The sequence below is a fragment of the Alexandromys fortis genome, unplaced genomic scaffold (assembly GCF_014885135.2).
Source record: "Alexandromys fortis isolate MF-2015 unplaced genomic scaffold, M_Fortis_MF-2015_v1.1 scaffold_62, whole genome shotgun sequence".
NCBI lineage: Eukaryota > Metazoa > Chordata > Mammalia > Rodentia > Cricetidae > Alexandromys > Alexandromys fortis.
Genome location: NW_026067942.1, coordinates 6,392,284 through 6,413,548, shown reverse-complemented (window position 1 = coordinate 6,413,548; position 21,265 = coordinate 6,392,284). Strand labels below are relative to the sequence as shown.

General features: G+C 47.3%; 1 long non-coding RNA gene across 1 annotated transcript in view; it reads right to left on the bottom strand.

The window, feature by feature from the left end:
- Positions 1 to 17,851: 17,851 nt before the first annotated feature.
- The window catches only part of LOC126505381 (uncharacterized), a 46,552-nt gene continuing 43,138 nt past the window's right edge, over positions 17,852 to 21,265 (bottom strand). Inside the window, exon 3 of the long non-coding RNA XR_007592887.1 lies at positions 17,852 to 18,213. This is a non-coding gene — a long non-coding RNA (uncharacterized lncRNA). The remainder of the gene's footprint in view (positions 18,214 to 21,265) is intronic.

The following is a 21,265-nucleotide window of genomic DNA, read 5'->3' as shown; positions in this document are numbered from 1 at the left end:
TGAGCAATCAGCAATGGCAGTATGATGTCATTCAGAGAAATGCTTGCTCATGGGCAAAGGTAATCACATGACCTGGCTTGTGTGCCCCAGTCATATGAGGGGAGGTGCTCTCCACTGAGCCAGGTTCCTCCCAGAGAGCCAAACACAGACAGGACTGTGTGATGAAATCCTTCACTCATGAGATGGGACCTTTCCCCTCCCCAAAGTTATTGCTTTACAGAACAGGGCCTGGGATCAGAATCAGGCCTCCAGGAGGTGGGCCTCCCTTTGCTTCGGCTGCCACTACCTAGCTGTGTGGTTTTAGACAAGTTGTCCAAATTCTCTGAGCCTCAGAAATTTATAAACAGTTTACAAATATAAATTTATAACAAGTCTACTGATTTATAAATAGAGATGGAAATTTCCGTCTCCCAGGGTTGTTGAGAAAATGACATGGCAGTTTTGAAAGAGATAGTGAAGCGCCTGTATGTGCAACAGTTCCCTTTGTCCTGAGATGGGCTGAAGCTTCTGTGTCCAGTCTCAACCCCAGAGCAGCAGTAAGACACCGGACATAGTGGCTCACACCTTTAATCCCAGCACTGGGAGGCAGAGGCAGGCGGATCTCTGTGAGTTCAAGGCCAGCCTGGTCTACAGAGTGAGCTCCAGGACAGCCAGGGCACATAGTGAGATGCCTGTCTCAAAAACCCAAACCAAACCAAGAAACAAAAAAGAGGTTGTGAGGTGAGAGCTCTTCAAGGAAGACTCACAAAAGGCCAGGAAATCTTAACATAGACACCTGAAGGTGAGGGAAAACCTAGAAAAACAAAGTAAAAACAAACACAAAACCAAGATGGCGCCAAGGACGTAGGTGTGGGGAGAAGAGATGATGCCAGAGAAACACCACAAGAAGGCAGAGATGGGATGGCACGCTTGGAAACACCTCCCCTCCGGAGCTTAACTGTAGAAAGCACTGTTATTGCTATTGTTGTTATTAGAATGTGTAGACCAGGCTGGCCTCAGACTCACTGTGTATCAAATTCACAGGAATTCTCTGACTCTAGAATGCTGCAATAAAAAAAAGGCTTGTACTACCACACCTGGCATAAATTTAAAAAGTAAATTTTCAGGTGTCTAGGAACTCCCATGTGACACTTCCAATAGATCAGCTGGAGCTTAGTTTTTCTTCTTTAATTTAAAAAATCATGTGTGTGCATGTATGTACACATGTATGTATGTGTGCGCGCGCACACACACATGAAAGCAGGAGGACAACTTGTAAAAATTACATCTCTCTTTCCTCCACGTGAGTCCCATAGCTTGAACTCAAGTCACCGGGCCTAGCAGCAAGCACCTTTCACAGCTGAGCCATTTTGCTAGCTCTCAGCTGTGTTTGCAGTATCAGTGAGGGCAGGGTCTGCAGTTCTGCACCTGACCAGACAGCACTGGGTCCAGGTCCCTGCATTTCACACTTTAACTGCCCTAGGCGTCACCTGAGGTCAAGGACGGCTCCATTTTACTTGGAAACAGAAAAGACTCTGCCCAGCCTCTTCCCCATCACCCACTTTGTCTGTATTGGGACTCACCACTGTCGTAACACCATTGTCTACCAAAACAATAATCAAATCAGTGGCGTTAGTGCAGCAGGGAGGGAGTTATATGCTGGTTTTGTTTGTTTTGTATTTTGAGACAGGGTCTGGTGATCTGGTCCGAGCTCGATAAGGCCTTAAACTCCCCACGTAGTTTAGACTAGCCCTGAATTCACAGCCTCCTCCGGCTCACGTCCTGAGTGCTGGCGATACAGGTACGAGTCACCACAGCAGCTATGCTGTGTCAGGACCCGGAGTCTCCTTGCATACCACCTCATAAGGCGGGATCAGTCGGATCAGTTTTCAGATGGGGACCATCCAGGAGCGGCCAACCTTTGACCCTGTCATGTGACGTCATCTACAAGGTTTACACGCAGAACTACACAGTTAAGTCATAGAAAGGATAGCAAAAGTCCGTGGTTTGCTGTTGGGCCACATTCGTGACTGTCCTCAGTCACACCAGGCCACAGACAGGGCTCAACTAGAATGAGGGGGAGAGGCATCCGACCCTTAGTCCCTCTGCATGCAGTCCCAGTTTCTACCCACAGGGGGCGCTCAGCCACAGCTGCTGCCAGGCCAACACCCTACCCCCTCGACCCACTCTCGGACATTCCTGTGGGCTGAGGACACATGGTCCTTCCTCACTGATGGGCCGTTGGGTAAGGACACCCAGAGCTTTGCTGCAGACCACCAGCCCTGGGCAGGGATGTCCCCAGGACTCAGAGCAGCAGCCTGTTCCGCACACATCTGCCTCCATCCACCTGAGCTTCCCAGATGGCCGGCATCCTCAGAGATCACCTAAGGCCCCCTTTGCTGCCCCATCCTCTGGTGCCCTTCCTTGCCCTGCATCTGGGGTATCCAATAAAAAGGCTCTTCGCTCTGAAAATGTCCACTTCCATTTTTCACTGAACATGTGATTTTTTTAAATTATAAAACAGATTAGGTTATTTTCAGAATGAAGCCTTAAGTAAGTGCTCCCTGTTTAAAATTCCCACCTGAGCAATCGGAGACTGTTCTCTGAGGAGACCTGGACCGGCGGTGTTCTCGGCAGTGTTCTGAGAACACCGAGAGCTTCCCAGAGCTCCCCTTCCTCTGTGTGTTATCTCAACTGCGCTAGAGCCCCACCGTCCCACCTGGAGCACACTCACCCCCATAACCACCCATCCTTTTCTTTGTTAGGCGCCCCACTGTTTACTTTAGGGAGCAATGTTCCGGCTAAGAACCTATATTTTTAAGACTCACTTGTGGGGTCAGAGATGAAAGCCGATGTCGCTCAGCTGACAGCACCCTTTCTTCCTCTACTGCCCCCCTTTCCAGTCTGGAATGAGAGTACAATGTTTGGAGTCATGGTGGCCATGTGATGACCATATAGCAACCCTGAAAACAGAAGGCATACCACATCCTAACTATGGTAGAACGGAAGGAGCCTGGGGAACTAAACACAGGGTAGGGAACCACCACACCAGCCCTGGCCCATCCACGTCAGGTTTTCTGTAATATAGGAGATGAAGAAATGAGATATTTAATGCAGTCATAGGGTAAGTGTCTCCTAAATGTGGTGAAGCTTGCTCCCTAGAATGGCACCATTGGAAGGGGGCCTTTTAGAGGCAGGGCCTGCTGTCTTCCAGTTGCTGGAGGCATGTCTTTATTGAGGATACTGGGAACTCAAGCTCCTTTCTCCTCTCCTTTCTTTCCGGTTCCAGGCAAGAACTGAAAGGCCTACCAGCTGATTCCACCACCCTGTGTCCCTGGTCATGGCCCAAAGCAATGGGGCCAACCAGCCATAGACAGGAGCCTCTGTGAACATGGGCAGGAATAAGTTTGAATGACAACACAAACATTATCACAATACACATAACAGTGGAGACAAAATAAGTCACACTGCTGATAGGGAAGCAGTGCCAGCCTCTCTCTGTAGGCTCTACCAACGGCAGACCGAGATTACTTCAAAAATCCCATCTTTACTGAACTGTTTTTCTTTCATTCCCTAAGCAACATATTCAGCAACTATCTGTGCAGCAGCTGCACTGTGTTAGGCATTCTAAGTGTGCTGGAGAGGCTATGAGGAACGGATACATAAGTTATATTCAAGTGCCAAACCATCTCAGATAAGGGACTTGGAGTCTCTTGGAACGTTAGCGTGCTCAATGGGTCCTGGTGACAGCCATGTCTCCTGGAGACAGCGGGGATAACTGTATGTGAATGAATGAATGAGCATACGAATGAATGAATGAACAGCGAGTGAGAAGGGACAGATGTTCCTGTCTATAGAGAGTCAGCATGGTGGAAACAGATACCCACTTGACAAGCACAGAGACTGTTATTTTAAGTAAGAGGCACCAATGGAAACAAACATCCGTGGGAGGAAATATGATAAGAAACAGGATGCTTGCATAATGTCAGTGTCTCCTCATGAGACGCTTAACACGGCAAGGGGGCGGTGGTGACTTTACGGTGGAAAGCCTGGCAGACAGCACCTGACCCAGGTGACCAGAGTTGTTATCACAGCAGTAGTCTAACACATGGACCTCATGGGCCATCCGCCATGAGACTCTGGAAGGATCAGCATCCGCTATGATGTTCCAGTCAAGTGTCCAGCATGATCAGATACCAGCCAAAGCCAAATGTAAGGGCGTTCTACACATGAGCAACCCAGGAAGCACCTTTCAGAAGAACGAAGGTCTCTGAAGAGCCAGCTGTGGGGCCATCTCGCACCACAGACCTGGGCATCAGGGGCAGTCTGGCAGAGCTGCAGTGATGTCAGTAGCTCGTGCTAGTTTCCTGGTATTGGTGACTGTCTTCACGTTCGGTGTTGGGGAAGATGATGAAGAGTGTCTGGGAACTGTTTGCACCGTCCACGCAGCATTCGCCTAGCTCCGTGTCCTGCTCAGGGTTACTATTGCTGAGATGAAAACCACGGCAAGGGCAACTTTGAGAGGAAAGGGTTTATTAGCTTTATGTTCATCCCTGAAGGAAGTCAGGACAAGAACTCAACAAGTGCAGGAACCTGGGGGCAGGATGTAGAGGCCATGGAGGGGAGCTGCTTACTGGCTTGTTTCCCATGGCTTGCTCAGCCTGCTTCCTTATAGAACCCAGGACCAGCAGGCCAGGGATGGCCCTCCCCCATCAGTCACTAATAAGAAAGTGCCCTATGGGTTTGCCTATACTTGGTCCTACGGAGGCACACTCTCAGCTGAGGCTCCCTCCTCTCCGGTGACTTGAGCTTGTGTTGACAAACAACTAATCAGCACGGTCTGAAATCAAAGCCCAGCCGCTTCCCAGAGTACGTCCTGTGTCGGCCTGCAGGGCTGCCGTGTCTGGGCCTCCTCTCATGAACCCAGCTGCATGGAGGCTGACCCTGTCTCTGTCTTCAAAGCACTCTGCAGCCCACTTCACTTCTCACTATAGTAAGAGATTGTTGGTTACTGGGTTGGTCACCCAAATCCCAGAAGTCACCACCACAGCCTCTCTTCTCGTCTCATTCTATGGCAGGCCCACTGGCAAGTCTTGTGAGCTTCGTCGTGTCTTCTCTTGCCATGACAGGACACCAGAGTCTGGGCATTTCATAAGGAAGAGAGGTTCCTTTAGCTCACAGCTCTGAAGGCTGGAAAGCTCACCGTTGGCCCTGCTCCATCTTCTGAGGACCCTTTAAGAGGTGGGACCCAATGTGGAGGTCATGTGGTTACTATGGGCATTGGGCATTAGTGTCCCAGCCCTTCTGAGCTCTCTGCTTCCCAGCTGCCATGAGGTGAGCAGCTTAGCTTCAACATACACTACCCATGATGCTCTGCCTCATCACAGGCCCAAGGGCGATGGGGCCAAGTCTCTGAAACTGTGAACCCAAATAAGCCCTTCCTTCTTGTAGGTAGAAAAAGCTGACAAACACATGAACCCATGGACGGGACAACCTACTAAGGACCAAGCTTTCACGACACTGCACCACATGGCTATTGTGACATGAGGCTTTGGTGGGGACAATCGAACCAGAGCAGGGGTCTTATAGACTTTGTTACCAACCAGGCCACTTCCCAGCACTCCTCTGCCAGTGCTCTTGGCAAACCATCATTTCTAAGTGCGTATGACCCTTGCCCTCCCGAATGTTTTCATCTTCTCAGCTCTCAAGGCCTTTCGCTGGGGCAGCCTGAGGAGAACCCCAAAGGGGGCGTTAGTCCCATGTCATTGGCACAGGCATGGCCCAGCATGGCCCACGGCCGTTGCTGGTGCCCGAGCCTCTGAGTCCCAACTGCCCTCCTGAGAGCCCAATTGGCCACGACCTGCCCAATGCCTTCCACTCTCATTGGCACCTCTGTCTGATGGAAGAAAGGGAACAGGAAGGTTCTGCAGGGCCATTTCCAGGGAACTTGCTCTGGCCTAACCCTGAGTGACCACAGACTCATGCAGCCACCCCCAGAGAAGCTGAGCCACCGCTCACGCCTCTTACTTCCTGATTTGATACTAAGTACAGACCGAGCTTCCTACAGACGCACACACCAAGAAACCAACAAGGCTAAAAATACCCATTCCTCACACCTAATGCTTTCTTCTAAATTTACAGCTCATGAAACTAGAAATTCGGTCAGAATATGGCAACAAGGAGACTAAAAGATGGAACTTATCTGAGACACCAGGAGTCCAGCATCAGGAGCCACGCTGTCTGAGATGCCTCTCCTGCTGGGCCCGGCCACTACTCAAAGGAACAGCTAAACTTGATGAATTGAAGCATGTCTCCCCCAGCTATTGCCTGGCATCCAGTCTGATACATGATGAGAAAAACCTGCTCCCCAAAACGTCAATCCAGGCACGTCTGAACCATTAATTTCTGCTTATTCCTTCACTTAAAGATAATCACTAGGCATCCACCAGGTGCCAGATGAAAACTTGGCCCCCAGGAGCTTGTGTTCTGTCAGAAAGACAATAAAGTAAAAGGTATACAGCATGGTTGACTGGAGTTAAGTGTTACCAACAAAAAGAGGAAAAAATTGGGTGGGGATGTAGAGAAAATCCTCCTGAGTAAACCCACAGGCGAAACTGCACCATGCAGACACCAAGAAGACATGTTCTAAGCAGAGAGGAGGCTGCCCAGGCTGGGAAGTAGGCGTGGATCTGGAGTTCTTTAGGCCCCTGTGGCTGGTGGCAGTGAGACACCCTGTTTGGGGAGCCACACAGGGCACTGCGAGGATGCCAACTCTTACTGTGAACTGAACTGAGACATGAGACCATCGGAGACTGTGAGTTGAGTTTTGACTTCCCAGAAGGTCAGGCTGCCGAGGTAGTTCCTCAGATTACAGAAACACAGGAAGAAGAAGGGATGCATTAAAGGTACCACAAAGCAGGTGAGGGCTAGCTGTGGCTCACAGCAGAACGGCGGGAGGGGAAATGTCCAGAGCTTCAGAGAAACAGAAGTCAACTGTGGCTCTGCCATCACTCACTGTAGGAGGAGAAAAGATGGAGGATTGGTTTTCGACCTATGAGGATGGTGATCCTCTCAGACATCCCTACAAGGAGCCAGTAGGTAGCAGACAGCAAGTGAGCTCAGCAGGGGTCTGGGCTGCAGTGGCCATGTAGCTCTTGCTGACTCGAAGATAGATTTGGTGTATTCACCAAGATGGTGGCGGAGAGGACACAGCTGCACTCCGACAGCAGAGGAACAAGGCCAGCCAGGAAGCTGCCCTCTGACTGTGACTGCGTGGCAAAGCTCCACGCGTAGATTTGCAGCTCCCATGCTAATATGCAACATTCTACTTTACAGCCCTGGAATTGTGACACAGGGCAATGGGGCCAAGGAGAATTACAAGAATCCAGAAGGGCAGAGGCTACTGAGGAGAGCTGGAATCCTGTGACGTTTTGAACAAAGAGGGAGAGCTCACGCCCATGAAGACAGCAGAGATGACATTTAGAATGAGGAAACAGCTTGCACAAGGGCTTGGAGATGAAATTCCAAGGAGGAGGAAGCTGAAGGGCAGAGGGTAGGAGACAGCAAGCCATTCTTTCTGCTGGCTCCATAAAGGGGTGATGTAGATGCAAAGCTTGGAAGCAGACCATGGAAGACACTTTACCAGAGCGAACCCACAGTTTTGAGGATCTCCTTTGGGATGGCCTTGCATTTGGGGAGCAGCAGGACCTAGGGCTTCTTACTTGGGCTTGGCACTCCCAAGATTCCCACGATTTGTCTTCGGGATCATGTCAGTAGCCCCAGTGTATGAATGGACTTAAAGTCACTTGTTCACGGCAAGCTTTAAGAACAGGGTGAGGCTGGTGCAGGGGCCTGGAAATGGAAGAATGCAAGCGGAAGAGCAGGTTGATGAAAGGAGTCAAGGGCACCATGATGGAAGAGTGGGGCCGGAAGAGAGGAGCAAAGACAGGGTTGGGGTCCAGAGCTTGAGGAGGGGGTGGAAGAGTTACCAGGAAAGGAAAGTTACCTCTGCAATCAGGATGGCACCCCTCAGCTATACCAGTCTCCCCAAAGCCAACCCAGGCCCCAGTGTAAGGCACTTTGAAACTGCTGTGAGCAGAACAGACACACATACATGGCGTTTAGCCACAGGGCCAGGTTAGCGACAACAATAAGGGCTCTGGGCTGTCTCTGGGCCCAGCCAGGCCCACACCCCAACTGTTTCCACATATCTGGGCCCCAAAGGGAGCTGGTGGTGTTGGTCCACAGCACACTTCTCACTCCAAAGGGAACAAATTCTGAGCCCAGTATGATGGCCAGAGCCTGGAAACATGGATTCAGAGGTCCCAAATGACCTGTTCTACTGTGGACATGATTACATGAACATGTTTTGTTTGCATTGGGGGGACAGGATCTCATGTAGCCCAAGCTGTCTTTGAACTCGGTATAGACCTGAGGATAACTCTAAACTCCTCCTCTCTCTACCTTTCATGTGTTGGGCATGCACACAGGAGGGTTTTGTGTGGGTTTCATGCATGCTAGGGGAACACTTCACCCACTGAGCCCTATCCCCAGCCCTACATGGACTGTTATAGCCATGGATCAAAGGTTGTCATAAATCATTATTACCAAGTACACTGATGGGGACAACAGGTAGGAAGGATTCAGCAAAGGAGGGAGTATCCGGTGGGGGGGACACGTTCCATTGAGGTTTCAGTGGGCTTGGTGGAAGCTGGTGTTCTGCTGACACATCCCAAAGGTTTGTGTTACGAGAAGGATGTTAGTCGGATTCGGTGGCTGACAAAGGACTACTGAGAAGCTCAGACAGCCCCAATGACTCTGACTCTGGAGCTGAGACATTTCAACTCTCTGCAATCAGGATGTTTAACCAGTGAGTCTGCAGAATTTTTATGGACATAGCATTCTAGGGGCCAGAGGGACAAAATTCTCAGCTGAAAGTAACTTATCTCTTAAAAGCCCTGAAGAAGGACACTTAAAAGAAACCTGAGATAGTTTGAAAAGGAATTCTAGACACAAAAAATACAGAGTTTAACACAGTTTCCTTGCTGTTTGCTGGCAGCGTACCACAGCTCCTTTAAGAGAGGTTTCCCTGATTCAGCTGTAGCAGAAAAAAAGCTGCAGGGTTTTAAAAGCGGCTTCCTGAGCCCTGCTGCTAGTGCAAATTCCGGCTATGGAGCATTTTAATGGCATTTGTGGGCCCAGGTGTTTGTGTGCCCACTCCGGGGTTGGGAGGAAAGTATAGACAGTCATAGATTAAGGGGAGTAAAAAAAGTAAGACACATAAAGATTGACCATAGAACAAGAGTCTGGATTATGTATATTATTGTGTTATCTTTGAATTTTTTGACTGTGAATGAGCTAACTACAGAGAGACATTTCATTGTATGGACTGCTAAGTTAAAGCACCATGTATATTATAAAGGTATCTTGACTTCAGAATTTGGGCCTAAGGATATGGTGCTTTGGAAAAGAGGTTCTTCTTTTGTTTTCACAGAAGATTAGAACCCATTGATTGCTTCTAGACCAATATGTTTTCATGGAACAAAACCCCCTGAAAGGTTGCTGTGAACACCCTAAAAAAATTACTTCACCCAACTGCTGACTGAGATGAACCTAGCACACCTGATTAACAGTGACCCCAAACAGCAGAAAGCAATATGAACAAATATATGCCCATATCCCCAAATATTGTCTGTAAATGTTTGTTTACATTTAAAGGGGAATATGATATAGATATGAATAATTTGCATTGGTATGGATCTTGGTTTATTGATACAAATTTGAGGACAATTTTGTTATATGTATATGTATTTCTGATCTTGATTAAGGTATTGTGTTTGTTTAGCTCATTTAAAATGTAATGTATAATTAAGAAGCTTGTAGTTATATTAGTTAGATTTTCTAGATGTATAGAGATATATTTCAGTTAGGTATTCTTCAAATCTTTCAGAGACCTTCAGAATATGGCATTTTAAATGTTTAATAACTTGGGACTTATCATGACAATGAGACACATCTGCTCCTAGCAGCACCACTTACTTTGAGAGGAAGATGGGCATCCGAGAGGCTCCTTAGCCATTTGGGCAAGAAACTGCTCTTGTCTGGCTGGATTGCTTCATAATATGCTGTAAAAACTGAACATGCAGAACCCACAGAGAAATGACTGCTAAACTTGCCTAAACGTGAGACAATCCTTCAGGGTTCCTGCTTCATGAAAGAGTCCGTGAGACATTCTGCAGGACACACACACACAAATGTGACGGACAAACTGCCAGTATAGGTGGAACTGTCTTTGACATTTCCTGCTTCATGGAAAAGTCTGCTGGATACTATGGGCCTGTGGGCTGAAGATGGATGCCCCAACGTTACAGAGAAACTTTGGGTGACTGTCCAGGTAGCGAAATGTCTCTGTCAATTCTAGAGTTTTGAAAATTGCTTACAATGTATTTCCTGTTTACTCATGTAATATTATATCCTTCTGGAGTCTTTGTTGGAGTTGAAGAATAGATAGTCATAATATAGTTTTCCTTAGTTATGATAAAATATAAAGTAGATATTGTAACTGTAATTCTTTCTTGATAACTGTTTTGTTATATGTAATTTTACTATGTTAAAGTTAAAGCCTTCCTTTTTGTTTAAACAGAAAAGGGGAAATGGTGTGGGAGATCCTTCTGTTTGTGTGTTGCTTTTCTTGGTTAATGAATAAAGAAACTGCCTTGGCCTGTTAATAGGGCAGAACTTAGGTAGGCGGGGAAGAAGGAACTGAATTCTGGGAGGAAGAAGGGCTGAGTCAGAGCAAGATGCCATGGAGCCACTGCAGCCAGAGATAGACGTGCCAAAACTTTGATGGTAGGCCACAACCTTGTGGTGATGCACAGATTAATGGAGATGTGTTAAATTAAGATGTAAGAGTTAGCTATTAAGAAGTTAGAGCTAATGGACCAAGCAGTAATTTAATTGATACTGTTTTGTGTGATTTATTTTGGGTATAAGCTAGATAGGCAGCTGGGAACTGGGCAGCAGGACGAACAAGCAGCCTTCCTGTTACAGAGCCCTGGGAGCTTCCTTTCTTTCATGAATTCTGTACCTTTTGGTCATGCCAGCATCATCATCTTCGTGATTCTGGGTCTCTCTACACAGCCCTGATTATGCTAGAACTAAGTACACCAGGCTGGCCTTGAACTCACAGAAATTTGTCTGTCTCTAACTACCTAGTGCCAGGATTAAAGGTGTGTGCTATACCAAGTCTGATTACATTGTTGTTCCTAACCAAAATCACAACGGGAACAGGTGGTCATTGTGGACAATTGGAAACATGTAGAAAAGACAAAGTTAAGTTTAGTTTAAGTCTCATCTCCAGAACTGTGGCTAGCATCTAGAGACGTCTCCCATTCAGTCCACTTGATAAACACTTAGGCACTCATTTAGACCAGAAGCTCCACACTGGGCCCCACAGAGGCCAGCTGGTGGGGTGCAGAATCATAGTGGGCTTCTCAGAGCCCAGGCCTGTGGGAGGTCAGGACAGGACCTCTCTGCCTTACTCCAGCCCTCAGCTTGGCCTGAGGATTCTGCACGCCGATAGCCATGCCCAGGCTGCTCCTGGGCCCCATGCATGGGGCAGCTTGTTGTTTGGGGCGATTGTGTTGGAAGAAAAACCTGGAGGCATGTTTGGGAATGAATTAGGCCTTTGTGTGAAAAGTCACTCTGCTATGACCCAGCTTCTGGTAACCCGCCCTAAAAGCCAAGTAATAACCGAAATATGGAAGGAGGGGCAGGAACCCGCAGAACATCTCCAGCTTAGCAACGCTGGAACTTACTGACCACACAGGGTGGCATTTAATCCGGCTCTCTGCCCTGCTTCTTCCCCTCTTTGTCAGGCTGTCTTATTCCTTCCAAACCTAGCACAGTGGAATACGTTCTGACTCCACACTGAATTTCTCACAAATCTTAATAGTCACAATGCCTATGATTTATTGGATACCTATTCTGTGCCAGCCCCTGAACAGAAATTATATTTAATCCTCATATTGTTTGGGTAAGACAGATAAAACTATTGCTCAGCCAGTTCAGTGACTCAGTCAGGATCTGTTATCACTGAACATAGACATTAAACCCAGAAATTTAGTTCCAGATACTTTAGCAAAAAATTGTTTTTGTTTCATTCATGCACATGTATGTATACATGTGTGTATGTGGTTTTTTATTATTTTGAGACAAGGTCTCATGTATCCCAGGCTGGCCTTAAACTCACTATGTAGTCTGGGATGATGATGTACTTACTTCTGATCTTCCTGCCTTCCCCTCTGGAATGCTGGGACTGAAGGTGTGCACCACCAAGCTGGGTATATGAGGTGTTAGGTGTCAATCAAAGCCAGGGTGTCTCATCACTTCCCACTTGGAAACAATATCCTCTCCAGCTGTAGTCAGTAGCTGCTCCCTTAGCCCCCTGTATCCTACCCAGTGCTAGCATATAAACCTTCTTCATCTTTTCCGCTGACTGGCTTTGTAGCTTCAGTTTTGGTGGGTACAATGGGGTTTGGGGAGACCTATCACTCTTGTATAATGGAACCGGGGCTGAAGATGGAGATCATCGTTTCCCTTGACTGTAGCTCACAGGGCTCCTCTGTGCATTACTTACGTTTTCCTGAGCTGGGGGCCTGGTTGGCATCTTGTGCTTGATGCTAGCTGTTGGCTGGGACGCCCCTCATGTTCTGATAGCATATCTAAGGGGTGCTTTCAGAACATGGCAGAAGTTAAATGCAGCATCACTTCTAACTAATGTGATCAGCTTCCATGAGTCCTTTGGTCAGGATAGCTTATCAAAGCAACACAAATGTGACCAGTATGAGCAGAACTTGCTCTTTACCAGGGAGCCCTCTCCAGCCCCATCATGCACGTCTCTAGTTTACAGCCTCTGTCAGATTTTCAGAGGTCTTCCCTCCCAAAATTTGGTTAAGTATCACACCTCTAGGGTGCGACCTCTTCCAATGTGCGTGCTTCTAATACAGTTTGGGTTCAGAAGTAACATCATGATACAATTATGATTAGAATAAGGAGACACTAGGATGTGAGAAAAATCCGGACAGTTTCTTCTAAGAGGGGAGTGAGTGTCATAGAAACTGGTACTATATACTCCATGGCTGTTGCTCGGTGCTTCCTTTGTGACTTCTAGCTTTCACCTGGTCCATTTTGTGATGTGGGATTCCCCTCCGTATGCTGTGAATATGTTTATTACCATTGGTTAATAAAGAATCTGCTTTGACCTATTGTAGGGCAGAATATAGCTAGGTGGGAAAACCAAACTGAATGCAGGGAGAAAGAAGGTAGAAGCTGACAAAGGAGAAAGACCCCAGAATCTTACCAGTAAGCCACAGCCTCGAAATGGGTTAATTTAAAATATAAGAGCTAGCTAGAAATATGCCTGATCCAACAGCCAAACAGTGTTGTAATGAATATAGTTTTGTGTGATTATCTGGGACTGGGCGGTCAGGAAATGAAAACACAGTCTCCATTTACAATCTTGGGTCCATTTAAAGTACCAATCAGATCCCTAACACTCACACTGCCTGCCCACCACAGCAGGAGAGCCCAGCCTTGCGTGGAGAATAGCAGATATTTCTGAAGAGATGGCTACCTACTCCTTGAAGGTATTTCCCACACGGCTCCTCTCAGTGGCCGAGTCTATGACTAATTCTGAAGACTACATTTTTCCTCATGAAAATGGTGTTACACAATTTTAAGAGAAAAGAACAATCCCAGTCTCAGAAGAACTGATGCATTTAGAGCTATTTCTCTCTCTCTCTCTCTCTCTCTCTCTCTCTCTCTCTCTCTCTCTCTCTCTTTCTCTGTTTTCTACTAAGCTTTGANCTCTCTCTCTCTCTCTCTCTCTCTCTCTCTCTCTCTCTCTCTCTCTCTCTCTCTCTCTTTCTCTCTTGTCATCTTCTGACTCAAAGGCAGAACAGGAAATCTCTCCCAGGCTCTGAAATATCTGCTGGCTGACCCATCCTGGGGAGGGCAAGCTCTAGCCTCCTGGGACACAAGGTAGCAAACAAAAAGGTAATTCTAGACCCACATGTTTAGTGTGAAATTTAAGAAAATTCTTTCTCCCTAGCTGGTCACAGCTTTCCCTCCTGCTGTCCCCACCTGTGTTAGGTCTCAGGTCTGCAATGAGGGAGGAAATCAGACCCAGGACAGCTTGTTGGGGGGCATCAGCCTGACGGCTGTCCCTCATGCTCCTCCCACAGGGATAAGTCTGATGAATTTCTTCCTCATAGCCCACTTATCATGGAACTGTCCCAACAGTTCAGCTGAAGGGACAGAGGCATTTCCAGTTCTTAGTGTTTCCTGCAGAGTTCTGGAGAACAAGGAGGGCCGCTGGTCACATGACCATAGCTGTTTGGAGTTGGCAGCTCATTAGCATTTTACAGAGGTGGGTGTGGAGAGTTCACACTAAGAGGATCTCTGTCTGCCTCAGTGTTGGGGGCTGCGGGCCCCTGACCCCTTGACTTTCTTTCCCTGCCTTGGACCCTTTGCCTGCTGGAATGAAACAACCTGTTTTCCTGTGCCTGCAGCCGCTCTGAGCATGAGGCCTCATGAGTTCCTAATGGCGGGCGAGTGAATTCTGGTGGGTTTTACAGCTGAAAATCCCAAGAGCTGGGGCGTGGCTATTGGTTAAGGATCCCTATATAGGCTTTCCTGGAGTACAATAAAGTTGGCATTCTTGTTTCAAGGATGACCTGTGTCCCCGTGTCTCTGTCTGTGTGCATGTGTTTTTAAATCTCCAGCCTAGTTCCCGGCTCGCATACCCTCTCATCGTGCAGGCCCTACACCTCAGGCCCTGCTGGGACAGATCCTGGCTTCTCAGCCCTCACTGGCAGCACTGGAGAGGGATGGGGCAGGGTTTGGTAGCCGGGAGTTAGGATTGAAATCCTGGCTTTGAGCGATGTCAGACAGATTCTTTAATCCCTTTAGGCTCTCTCTCGCTGTAATCTGGGCCTTATGAGGCTTTGAGCAGAGGGCCAGTGCGCAGCAAGTGCCCCAGAACACGGTGTTGGCCTTCTCAACTCCAGCAGTGCCACTCACCTTTCTGGCTTACTGCCTGCCTTTCCCGTTCTCTCCTTTGTGACCAACCCTCTTGCTGCTTCTCTTGAAGGGTGGGCACCAGTTGATTCGTGGCTAGCACATGAGCCAGGGACTCGTGTTCTACTTGACAGGAGAGAAGCTGAGGCAAACTGTGGCAATTTCCCCAAGGCTCAAGCTATGGCATTACCAGGCTTTGAGTGTGGGTGGGTCAGATCCTAAATTCAGTCTCCAACAACTCTTAAGTTCATGGTCCTAGACCAGCCGTCACCAAGGGAGATCTGGATGTGGCCAAGTATTAAAGTCACCAAATTTTTCCCAAGCAGTTTACTCCCTGGACTCTGAACAGCTGCCAAAGGGATAGCATAGGAAGGCAGAAAAGGGCACAGTGAGGTCTTGAGGTGTTTCTGATTGCCCTTGCTATATAACAGGCTCCACACAGGTCTTGAAGCTATAAGATGACGTCCAATATGCAAACTTCTGCACTAACCTGCCCTTCCCACCCATGAACACCCTCTAAGCACAGGGGCCCTGCCTTGTTTTCTTGAATCCCCTTCAGCCGCAGCAGTTCCTGCCCCTCAATGACATCTGATTAACTGGTTGACGCACAAACATTCAGGTCAGAAGACAAAGGCCTCAGTGAACACAACAGGAGTGTGCTGGGCTGCTGAAGCATGAGAGAAACCAGGAACTGGTCCAAGAAGCCTCCCCTGGAGAGATGGAGTGGGCTGGAGTTGGCTGATGAGAACAAACGGGTGGTACAGGTTTGATCCAGGGGAGGGCTTCCATCAGCCAGAAAGGAACTGTTGTAAACAGAGGAGCTAGAAATTGTGGGTGTTCAGCGTGTCTCCCCCAAATCCCATCATATCTGACCAGATGTAGCATCTCTTAGATGTCAGAACAGCAAGAAAAGTCTGGCCTCACCAAGAAGGGTCATGAAGAACAAGATGATTAAAAGGATGGAAATGAGACTGACGTGGGAACAAGGGCTGAGGCAACTGAAGTGTTAGCTAGAAGAGAAAGGAAGAAAGGGGAGCCAAGTCAGCCAACTCTTCCTGCAGTGTAACAAGATGGCAGCCCCATCCCTTCTTCCTCTGACCCTGGGCTTGCTCTCCATCTTTGTCTTCTCTTTTGTGACCTTCTCACTTTTCACTTCATTTTTAGTCATGATTAAGCACCTACTGTATGTCATACGCTTTGCCAAGCTCTAGAGACCATAGAGTCAATCAGAAGAGAAGGTCTATACCCAGCTACCTGCACTCCAAAACCACAGAACTGTGGGTCCTCTGAGACACATCAGAGGTAGAAAGGGTGGAGTCGTCCACAGTCACCCAGCTTGGTCACTGACAGTGAACTGGCAAACCAGGGAAAACACATCCAGACAAGAATGATAACCCAGCAAAGGCCCAGGATGCAAAATGAAAAGTGGTCAGGCAATGATGGGCAGGTGGGCTTTGCTGAAACAAAATGCAGAAAGCTGTGCAATGCAATGTGGGCAGGGCCAAGCAGCGCCCAGATCCCGGGATATGGAACACGGGCATCACTAGACCCCAGCCCTCCCTGTGTTCAGGCGACAAGTGATGAGCACCAATCAGCTGGCAGAGTGCTTGCCCAGCATGGACCGAGCCCTGGGCTCTCAATCCCGAGCACTGCAATAAAACTAGGCATGATGACACCTGCCTATAATCCCCACTTGAGAGGTGGAGGCCGGAGGATGAGGAATTCAAGATTATCTTCAACTATATGAGTTCAAGGCCAGCCTGAGCCACAGGAAAACCTGCCTCAAACAAAGAAAATACCACCATCAACAACAACAAATAACAAATTCGGAGTATGTCTCAGTCAAAGAAACTGGGTGACTGAAAAAAGACAAGAGATTCTTGAAGGTGATTCTGCTCCAGGGTAATAAGGCAATGGTTGAAAGGACTGTTCTTGTTCTAACTGAGGGTGAGGTGCGGCTCCTTGCCCCTCTGGCACAGGCCCAGGCTGCCAGGTCTGTCCTGGTCTGTCAGCCGACTGACCGCCCCACTGTACAGTGTAGACTGGAATATCTGGTTTTACAGTCAGGATTGGAGAGACAGAGGAGAAAATGCCCTGGCAGACAGGATGTTCCGGCAGGGGAGATGGAGTCCACCTGGGCAACAGCTCGTCTGCCATCAAGGTTTGGGAGTGAGGCGGGGCGATAGTGGCACACGCCTTTAATCTCAGCACTTGGGAGGAAGAGGCGGATCTCTGTGAGTTCAAGGCCAGCCTGGCCTACACAGTGATTTCCAGGACTGTTTCACAGAGTAACCCTGTCTCCAAACACAAAGATTTGGGGGTGACTCTAGGGGGATCTTTCTATACAGTAGTCCTTATCACATACATCTGGGATGTGAGAGTCAAACTTGAGACTCAGCTGGGGGCTGTGTGGGTACTGAGAAGTGTCCCTGAGGTCGGGTTCTTCTCCCCCTTTCTTTCTGATAGTAGTTTGTGACACACCCACTCTCATCACACAAGATCTGCCTTATGAGGGCCAAGCTTGTTGTCTATATTGATTAATGTCATATACCCAGTGCCTGGCACACAACATGTGTTCACTTAAAAAAGTGTTGAATGAGAACTGGAGAGACAGCTCCTAGGTCCTGGGCTCGGTTCTCAGCGCACAACTGTCTCTAATTCCTGTTCAAAGGGCTCTTATTACTTCCTCTGCCTTCTTTGGGCACCAGGCACATGTGGTGTTTACAATTACATACATGCAGGTAAACATTCATGTGCATAAAATAAGAGTAAACATTTTTAATGTGCTAAATGAAGACAAGCAAGATGGCTCAGCAGGTAAAAGAGCTTGCTGCCAAACCTGGTGACCTGAGTTCAATTTCTGGAACTCACACAATAAAAGAAGAGACCATGGATTTTGCAAGTTGTTCATTCTCTCTCTCTCTTTCTCTCTGTCTCTCTTTCATACACACATATACATGTTAATTTAAAGTGAATTTTAAAATAAGACTGACCCTGCTCTCCACCAAGGTTCAGGTGCTGGGCTCACAGGCTACCGCATTGGTCCCTCCTCCTCTGGACCAGCAAGAGGACAGATGTTCCCTGCTAAAACAGCAGCCTTGTTTTCATCATTCACATCAGTCATTCTGAGATAGCTTCATCCTCACACAAGTATTCCTGGAAAAAAAAAAATCCAGTATAAAGGAGGGGTCAAGGCAGTGTGATGCAACAGGCCAACCAATTAGCAGCCAAATGAAATTATAACCACTTGAGAGGCCATGGCTCGAGCAAAGGGCTCGCTGCCTCCAGGAACTGCTGCCCAGTGCTGTGACACACAGGCTCATCCTGGGGGAGTGCGGTGCAAGCTGAGGCCACACAGCTGGCAGGGCTTCAGTCACTGCCTGCTTGCCTGAGGAAGCCCATTCATCATAGCACTGGCCACCAGAGCCTGATTGCACAAGGGAGTAAGGACCCAGCCAGAGAGCAAATGCCAAAAGGTGCCCCTGGAAACAAATGCAAAAAAAGGGGCACCGTAGAAGCACAGGTCCAGGCCAAGCCAGAGTTACCAGGTAATTCTGTGTCAGCGGGGTGGGTGGACAATGAGGGGGATGGGGGTCTGTTACCCCCACAGCACTGGCCCATGGGGCTTTAATGTAAGCGTGGATTAGGTAGAGTAAAGCTGTCAGTCAGACTCCTGGGCAGGTCTTAGCTGAGCTACAAGCTGCCCGTTTCCAGGATGCTGTGTCCCGGGAGCTCTTACTGTGTTTCTGAGCTGTGTGGCAGCAGTCATGTATGACAGGTATTATAAAAAGCCATGTGAGGGGTGTCACGATTGTACACACTATGAGTCCCAGCACATGGAGGGCAGAGGCGTGCTGTAGGAATTCCTACAGCTAGTAGGCTTGAAGTTACCCACCCACTTGGGTGTGGCCTCTTATGCTACATATGCCGAGGTAAAGTGTGCTTCAGGTCTCTCTTCTGGCCATGGGATTCGGTTGCTGTTTCCCGTTTAAGCAGAGGACCGTGATTTGTGATACCCCTAAATAAACAACCCTCTATTATGCTCAATTCTGAGTGGTGTGGGATTTCTTTTAAGCATCCATCTTCATCTGGTGCCCCATGTGGATCCGAATTCCACACCTACTGGGTGGACTGGCTTAAAGGCCTAGGCAGTCCACAGCCCAGAAAGTTTCCCACCCCTGCCTGCTTGTTTGCTTCTACCTAAGTGTTTTTTTTNTTTTTTTTTTTTTTTATATATAAAAACCCCACCACAGCAGAGCTAACTGCCTGTGGCGACTTGGAAATTTCCCAAGCTCATGCACTCCCCACCCCACGTTCCCTGCCTCATGGCGACTTACACAGCTTCTTGTTTGTGCTCCTTGCCCGTGAGTTCTGGGCTGCTTGCTCCACGTATGGAATTGATTTAATTGCTTTTAATTTGTCAGGCAAAGCACATTTCTCAGTATTTAACCAGCACCAAGGGGAAAAACCAAAGCGGCTCAGGACCTTTCATATCGCCACTGCCGCCACTCTGCAACCACAACACGACAACTGCTGAACAATGAAGATTATTACCCCTAAGATAATTTACTGGACCTCATACCAGGTAAATATTTTATTAATAAATCAATAAACTTGAAAGTAATATAATTGCAGACAATATTGCCATCAAGAATTTTAGGATAGCAGATAGAGTATCTCTCCAGGATGGCAATCTGCATGCTATCCAAACAATATCCAAAGATGGGATGTTATTTTTAAGGAAAAATTTCAGACCTTGGAATCACATGTGCAGAATGAGAACCAGAAGCTAAATGCCTCAATGAAATCACTGAGATATATACAGGCTAGGAGATTCCAGTTTTATAAAACACAGTAGTAAAAAGATTTGAAATGATTTTGGAAATTATTTGAGCTGATGAGCAGGGGATAAAGGTACAAGGACAAGATTAAACATAGCTGGGTAAGAGATAACTTACCCAGGGTTTTACTTCCTACCCTGTAATCTACTCTGACAAAGCATCAAGTTCTAAAGGTCCAAAAGGATCCAAAGAAGGTAGATGGATACCTATAGGAATGAATTATCTAAAAGAAATTAAACAAGGTGTTGTAATTTATGGCTTGTATTTCGCATTTGTTAGGGAGATGGTAAAGACATGGGCTTCTAGAATTAAAGTTACACCACTAACTGGCTTCAGTTAGTTTCAGCAATCCCCAATGATGGGCCTCAACTGATGTTTAAATGTTATTTCAGGGAAGATGCTAAAATTTTAGAACAACGGGGAAAAGCAAAAAAACTTGAGACTTCCCAAGATCAAATTCTTGGTAAGAGCACTTATGCTGACCCACAAGCTCAAGCTCTTTACAATGAACAAATCTTGTCCCTATGCCACAAAACAGCCTTAAATGCTTGGGACAGGATTCAGGAACTAGGAAAATAAACAGGGCCAGAGAGAACCCTTTAGTGACTTCTTACAAAGATTAACTAAGGCTGTACAAATAGGAGTAACAGACCCAGATGCTAGATGAGTACTTATTGAATCTCTGGGTTTTGAAAATGTCAGCTTAGTATGCAAAATATACTTGGGCCTTTAAATGTTAGATCAGCACCTATGGATGAATGGATCCTGCATACAATGAACATTGAGACATTTAACTATAATACTGAATCTTGGGCAAGAGAAGCAATTTCCAAAGGTATGAGGAGGCATCAAAATGCCAAATGTTTTAACTGTTGTAGAATAGGACATCTGAGAAGGGATTGTAGATAGGGAATTCCTAGGAATAATATCTGCTCTGGGAATGGCAAGAACAGGAAGACTCAGCCTTCAGGTATATATAGAAGGTGTGGCAAAGGTCGACATTGGACCAATGAATGCAGATCAATAAAAGACAGACAAGGCAACCCCATACCATTGGGAAACTCCTTGGGGGGGTCTCTCAAGAGGCCCTCAAGTCAAAAATGATCCAGTCATTCCCAGTCACTGTGGAAGACATGTCTCACAAGAAAAATTAAAAAATCCAGAGCCTTCTGTAAAAGACCATGCTGTTCTGGAGGACAGAATAAATATGGAGGATAAATCAAAAATTCCATCAGGAAATAGGAAATGCACATTCTGGCAGACTTCTATAAATGATCAAAGACCAAAGCTAAGGGTGTGTATAAATGGCACTGTAGTTGTGGGTTTGATAGACATGGGTACGGACGTGAGTATCATTACTCCAGAAT